The sequence below is a fragment of the Ochotona princeps genome, chromosome 12, assembly GCF_030435755.1.
Source record: "Ochotona princeps isolate mOchPri1 chromosome 12, mOchPri1.hap1, whole genome shotgun sequence".
Lineage (NCBI taxonomy): Eukaryota > Metazoa > Chordata > Mammalia > Lagomorpha > Ochotonidae > Ochotona > Ochotona princeps.
The window spans coordinates 37367918-37375298 of NC_080843.1; the positions used below are offsets into that span (position 1 = coordinate 37367918).

General features: G+C 40.4%; 1 pseudogene; it reads right to left on the reverse strand.

Annotated features, from left to right (window-relative positions):
• Nucleotides 1-6912: 6912 nt before the first annotated feature.
• LOC118758072 (U2 spliceosomal RNA) lies at nucleotides 6913-7059 on the reverse strand (annotated as a pseudogene).
• Between the last annotated feature and the right edge of the window lie 322 nt (nucleotides 7060-7381).

A 7381-nucleotide genomic window follows, 5' to 3' on the forward strand; every position in this document is an offset into this window, starting at 1 on the left:
AAGGACCTTAAAAGTTCTCTCTTCTATGTAAAAGAAAAGGCAGACAAGTTGTAGAGGAATTATTGAAATTACTCAGATAATAACTGTGGCAAAATCAGTACTAATCAAATATTACCCACGAGGTTTGTTAGAGAACAGTAAGGCAGACTTTTTCTGGGACCTTCGTGGTAGGAATAGGGACCTCCACCAAGCACCTTTGCAGTAGGGGAGGAGAATAAGCATAGTCTTACACAGAATTAGCATGAGTGGCAACTCATGGCCAAAGAGAAGGGTAAGAGTTGGTGGGCAGAAGATGACTAGGAGGAAACAGCAGGGAAAGGGGGCAATTCTGGCTGAACTGGCCAATAAGACTCTTCATAAGGCAGGTCAAGCTCATCAGACCTCACCTAGAAGATTGTGGGAATAACCCTGATCAGATATCAAAGATGGGCAAATCTGGCTTACGGACTTAGCAGGTTTCTTGCCACAACTGCACGGTGTGGAGACTAACACTGACGTCTAACATGCATGGCCTCACTGAGAATGGAGTATGAGGGAGGGTCTTTGTCTGATTAAAGCCAAAGTCTCCAAATTTCCTAACCAATGTTCGGCCCCTTCAGTGCTGCTTGATCAATATTAACAGGAGAGAAACAAGAGGATACAAGCAAATATGTTTAGGTGTGTATGAAGAGTGTTATAGGGAGTGGATTCAGGTGGAAAGTGGATTGAGAGAAAAATGTGCCCTCAGAATGCTGCAGAAGTGACATCTGTGGAGCCAGATGATCAGGAAGCAAACAGTATGAGTTTAACGTATTTTTCAAACATCTTTTACATGCACAACCCTGATTTACCTGAGGTAATTAAGTGATGCAAAGAGAAATTGGGGTGAAGGGGTAAACAAAGGGTCTGCCAGAAATCACAACAGATGCGGACCAGGCAGGTAGTTAAATGGTGAACAGAGAAGCTGAATGAATTCTAGGAGTCTGTCTTCTTACCCTGCGCCCTGACTCCATCCTTCTTCCTGCCAGTGAAGCAGCCAACTTTTCCATGACGCACATAAGCCTCCCCCATTAGGAACAACATATTTACACTGAGCTCTATGAAAAAATGCCACAAGTGCTTCCCAGAGATGATCACACCCACTGAATGCAGCCCAGATTCCATTACAGCACCGTCCTCTGCCAAGCAGAGGGAGCTACTGAGCAGGCGTCATGCATTTCTTTCCTCATGGGGTAACTCTCTTAATGTTCAGTTTCTTGCATTGACCCTGAATTATTTTCTCTCTCTAAATAAATAAATCCTGCTCCCACTCTCTTTTTTAAGCTAATTTTTTATTATTTTAATGTTAATTAGTTTTAAAAATATCCACTGTGATTTGTAGGTATAGTTTCTTTTTTTAAAAAAATGTATTTACTTATTTATTTATGGTACAGTTCCATAGGCTCAGTGATTTCACTTCTCCTACTCCCCATAACCTCTCTCCCCACTTATTTCCCCTTTATATTAACAATAGTATGAACACTCTTTTGTTCATTCATCTCATCATGGATGCCTTGGTGGATTCCAACTTGTGTCAGTTGTTTATAGTGCTGCTGTAAACTTGATGGTGTTCAAATCTTTTGGATATATACACATAGTAGTGGGATTGTTGGATCATATGGCAAGAATATTTCTACTTTTTTTCAGATGTCTGCATTGTTTTTACATAGTGGCTGCACTGATTTGCATTTTCATGATTAGGCCATGCATTTTCTCCACATCTTTGCCAGAATTTGTTACTCTCTGTTTTGAATTTTAGCCATTCTGATAGTGGTGAGATGATATCACAGTGTGGTTTTGATTTACATTCCCTGATGTCTAACAGTTTATCATATGTTTGTTGGCTATTCTTATTTTTTCTTTCGAGAACTATTTAAGTCCTTTGCCCATATCAGAGTTGGACTGGTTGATTTCAGTTGAGTTTTGTAAGCTAATGTATTTGAGATATTAATCTTTTGTCAGAGAGATAGTTTGCAAATACATTTTCCATTCTGCTAGATGTCTCTTCACTCTATTAATTGTGTCCTTTGTTCAGGGCTTGGTATATTTCCATTTGTTTAGCTTTTGTTTTTGTTGCCTGTGCTTTGAGGGTATTATCCAAAAAGCCATCCCCTACATCAATGTCTTCAGGTGTTTTCCTTTCATTTCTTTCCAGCAATTGTATTGTTCTTAAACCTTAAATTTAGGTGTTTGATCCATCTTGAGTTGATTTTTGTATAATAGTAAGTATGGATCTAATTTCATTCTTTTATGTATGTATATGTCCAGTTTTGCCAGCACCGTTTGTTGAAGCACTCTTATTCCTTATAGTACTGAAACTTATAACAAGAGCAATTAGGAAAGAGACAGAATTAAAGGTCATCAGAATTGGAAATGAGGAAATAAAATTATACATGTTTATGGAGGACATGATGTTCTACCTTGAAAATCCTATGCATTCTACCAAAAAACTGTTAGAAGAGATAAACTAATTCAACCTTTAATGAAAGAAATCATCCAGTATACACAAAAAATGGGAAAATATTCCTTGTACATGGATTGGAAGAATCAATATTATTAAAATATCTATATTATCTAATCTGTAGATTCAATGCAGTCCTATCGAAATGTCAATTTGAATTATTTACAAAACTGGAAAAGTTAATCCTAAAACTCATGTGGAATTACAGAGGATACACAATAGCCAAAGGGTTCCTAAACAAGAAAAATCAAGCTGGAGGAATCATAATACCTGACTCCAAAGCATTCTACAAAGCTGTAATGATTAAAATGGCATGGTATGGCATAAAAATGGAAACATAGATCAATTGAAAAGAATAGAGAGGAGAAATTAATTCACATACATACAGCCAAGCGATTTTTGACAACAGTGCTCAGACCATGCAGTGGAGGAAGGATAATCTCTTCAACAAGCAGTGATGGCAAAACCTACTCCAATACTATAGATATGTCTCTGCTTTGAATTTCTACTTCATGAGGAGACAATAAATATAGCTGGAGGTGGAGAGCAATAAAAACCTCGACCAAGCAGTTAGGATGAGCTGAGGTTAAGCTTGCCATTTTCACTTGCATTTAGCTTTGAGGATGCTCAACTTTGAGCATTTCCTGTAGATCCTATAGTCTTTGCTTGGGCATCTGTTCAGAGATTCTGTCCTATACCAAACACTAGGTTACCATTTGAGTGATTGAAGGAATAAATGTACTTTGAAGAATAACTGGCCTGAAGGGAAGGCTCATTGAGGGAGTCCAAAATTACCACTTGTTCTGATTCTTTGCTTATGGGCAACCTCCTCTGTGCAACGTGGACTCCCAAGGGAGGTTCGAGTAGCAAAATCATCAGGTTTGGGAGGCTCAGATTAGCTTCATCTCCCACTGTCACTTAAGAGGACTGAAAGGGGATGGAAAAAATTAAAAAAAAAAAAAAAAAAAAGCAAAGTCAACTGGTTGCAGGATTTTGCCCGCCAGAGGCTAGTGTTACAGCTTGAGCCCCAACGGCTTTTGAGTTAAGAGTTGGGAGACCTTAAAGAGGCCCAAGAGAGGTGTGTGTGTGTGTGTGTGTGTGTGTGTATGTGTGTGTGTGTGTGAGAGAGAGAGAGACAGAGAGAGAGAGAGACAGAGAGAGAGATACAGAGCCACTGCTTGTGTTCTCTGGCATACAAAAATGCGGTTGGGTTTTCCCTCTATCATCAGGTAAGACATTCCTGCCTTTGAAATAAATTTCAGAAAGGGGGAGAAAAAAAAGTGAAGGGAAGAACCAGTCCTTTAAAGAAAGACTCGTTATTGTGCACTGGAAGACAGCTTTTCTAGTAAACCTCATTCCACACCCCGTCCCCTAACCTCTTTCTTTATTGTTGGTGAGAAATTGTCAAATCCTATAAACTCTATGTGTGCGTGTAGTGAAGGTGCCAGATTGTTTGCCAGGTCGGGCTGTCTGGAAATCTGAAGCTCTATGCTAATAGTACTCCTGTCTTGCACACGGATGCTTTGTTTCCATGCTCCCAAGGTCTTTGCTATGCAAAAAACCCACAGGGGCACTTTAACATGTAAATCACATAATCTCCCTCACGTGGGCTGAATTGACGGGATTTTAAACTCCTTGACTGTTGGGAGGTAATGAACAGTACTTATTTAACCAGCATTATTGCTCTGGGCACATCTCCTACACTGAGCTTTATTCTGTGGTGTGGCTATGCCAGGAGGGAGCTGGAATGATTATTAATATTGCTGTCAGAAGAAGAAGAGGGGCTCCAACCTGGGAAATTTGGACCCTCTTTTAGGGGGAAAATAAGGGATTTGGGGGTTTGTTCTGTGCCCTGTTTGAGGGATGACGGGCTTTAGTTATTTGATGGGGCCTGAACGCTGAATCTTTCTGCGAAAGGCTGTTCTCAGCTGGTTTTATAGGTGCAAAGCGCCAAGGGGAGTTAAAGGGACATTTCAGGCCCTACATCTGGGAAAGGATCCAGGTTGAGGCAAGGAGCCAGGGCAAACCCTGGGATGGTCCTGAGAGGCTGGACTCTCATCAGCTGCCTGCTGCCGCTGCCTGATCTAGTTTGGGGGTAACATCGCTTAAGCACCTCCTGCCAGCTTCCTTTTCAGTGGAACAGGGATAATACTAGTGGGATGGAGGGAACAGTGACTAGATCCTGTTTGTAATGACAACTGAGCTGCTGGGGCAAGATGTGATTATTTCAGAAATGAAGTGTGATTTCATTAAAATGTGTGATCTCTCGAAGCAGCCTACCTTGTTTTGGAGGATGTGGGACTGGATTTATTTGTTGAGAACAAATTGCTGAGAACAATATTTTGGCCCTACGGCATCAGTTTAAACAACATGCAGCTAAAAGGCAACTTCAACTCTTAATGGGCTTTCACTCTCCCGATATGTGCTTGAAGGGTTTGACAACTGTAACGTGCTCATTTCAATCATTACCTATGTGGCAGTCCCTGCCTGGGCACTGTTCCAAAACTTCTTTGGAGCTGAGTGTTTGGAACTCAATATACATTTCCCACAGAAGCAATGACTGCAAGCCTTCTTGGATGGTGAACAAAAATTGATCGAACTCAAATATATTTGAAATATGGAGCATTGGCAGTTAAAGGCTAGCAAGATAAATTAGAAGCAAATATTATAGATTCCCCTCCCCCTTTAAAATTATATGAAAGCATCCAGACACTGAGAAACTTAAGACCTTAGACCCGAGGCCTGAAGCTGCTCGTGTTTGTTTGATAACTTTGGAGGAATACAGGATTTAGGAGGCAGAGATGACAGGAGGTAGTTTGCTACATGGACAGGGAAAGAAGGTGGCTAACTAACCATATCATCCTACCTGTCACATTATTGAGGTAGGGTCTGGTAGATGCTCTTAGGAACTACATGAGTCCTCTGGTCCAAGAAACCTGTGCTGCTGAGTTTTGCTACTGAGAACTCACCGCTGAGTCCTTCCACAGAAATTGCCTTTTATGAGTCGAAGCTGTCCAGGGAACTGCCTTTGTCTGTGTATTTGAGAGCATTAAGCCCTGCCAATTTGCCATAATCTGGAACAGTCCTGAAGGAGAGCACTACAGTCGGAATGTCCTGAAAGATCAACTTATATTGAGTTACATCCCATCTCCACTTCCCTCTCCAGCCCATCTCTACTTCTTTCTCCACCATCTTAACACCCTTGAATATTGGTTCTTAATGCATTCTCCAGTAAGTCTGCATCCAAACGTCTATTTTAGAGTCTGTGTTTATGATCAGGCTCACTGAGAACAGAAGCGGGCGTATGGGAGTATTCGTGAACAGTTCATCAGTAGAGATGCTGCTGTTGATCGTAAGCTGATCTGGAGGGAAAAGGAGGCTCAACAAGGTATTAGCAGGGAGAATATCACGCTGGAGATGAAAGCTACTCAGGCAATGTAGGCTTATACTATTACTTCCCTATGAAATAGGTCCCATGACTTAAACAACTTCACTAAAATGTCCAGTAGTTACCAGAAGAGTAGTATAGAAGTTAGGATGGGCTGATACTATACATCTTTCTCCAGAGTTTCAGATAAGTTGAATGTCATAGTTCTGTTGCTGAAGCAATGTGGAAACCTTGCTTGTTGAGTTCCAAGCGTGGTATTTTGATCACAAAAACCATCTTTTCTCCAATTGGCTATTTCCTTACAGCTGCGATCGGTAAGGATGCTAAGTTAGGCATGGTTATTTATGTACTCCAACTAAATCTTGGGCTTGGGTTATGATGTTGCTCATTTTACAGCTGTAGTTCTTCATTTTATCACAGTGAGATTTTTCTGTGCATGAGTTTCACATTAAAGAAATGTGTAGTATGCAATATGTTTTAATGAGTTTGAAGGCTCATCCGATTTCCTCACATGCTAAGACAAAGGTCGAGCCAACAGTCATGATAGAAAGCGTGGAGTTTCTAGGTTTGTTGGAGGACTTGGGAGGTTTGACAAGAGCCCTAAGGTCAAGATATCACTATCTCCCATGCTTGCCTGATGAGAAAGACACACCTAAAAAACTGCTAGGGTCCATCAACTTTTATAACTCTTTTCCTGAAGACCAAATTGTGTCATGCTGTTACAGAATTTTACAAAATGATCTGAAGACCAAGAAAAAAGAATTTGACCTGGTATGTTCAGCAGACTCTTGAACAAAACACTATTTCATGCTCTGATGTGTAGCTATTGCTTTTCCAGAAGTATGAAAAATGTAAAACTGCAGTGGTAATACCCATCCAAGGAACAACAGGTATAAGTGGTGGCAGAATACACACAGTTGTTCTGCAGGCCAAAGTGGATAATTTAAACTCAATCTTCACACAGGACTGTGTTGGCTAGGATGGGTATAGCAGATGCAAGGGCTTACTCTAAGGAGGCAACCCAGATGAAAGGCTATGTTCCAGAGAAGGTTATTCTATACATTGCTATGGAGAAAGGCTCTGTTACCATGTCCATAGTGCATGTGAGAGTATTTAAAAAGACCTTATCTGTAACCATGAGCACAATGTCATGGTACTACACTTGATCTTAGCCAAAAGGCCCAGAAGCGATAGCACGATGTCATGGTAAGATGAGAATCTGCATCTCCCTTAGGGAGGATTCAAATCAATCATTTATTAAACGAACGTCACTCAGCCCCAACCATGTGGTGCTCAGCAAATGTTTAAAAGCTTAAAAGCGGAAATTTCCTTGCAGATTGTTTGCAAATTATTTTACTTTGAATAAATGAGTCCAGTTATTAGCTTTAGTGTTTTAGAAATATTGTGCCATCTTCATTAATCTCAGAGAAAAATATAAACTTCTTATGAAGGTTTTTTAAAAAAAATTTGTGTTCTTACTCTTTTTTTCTTTCTTTTTTTTGTCCACCAGAATG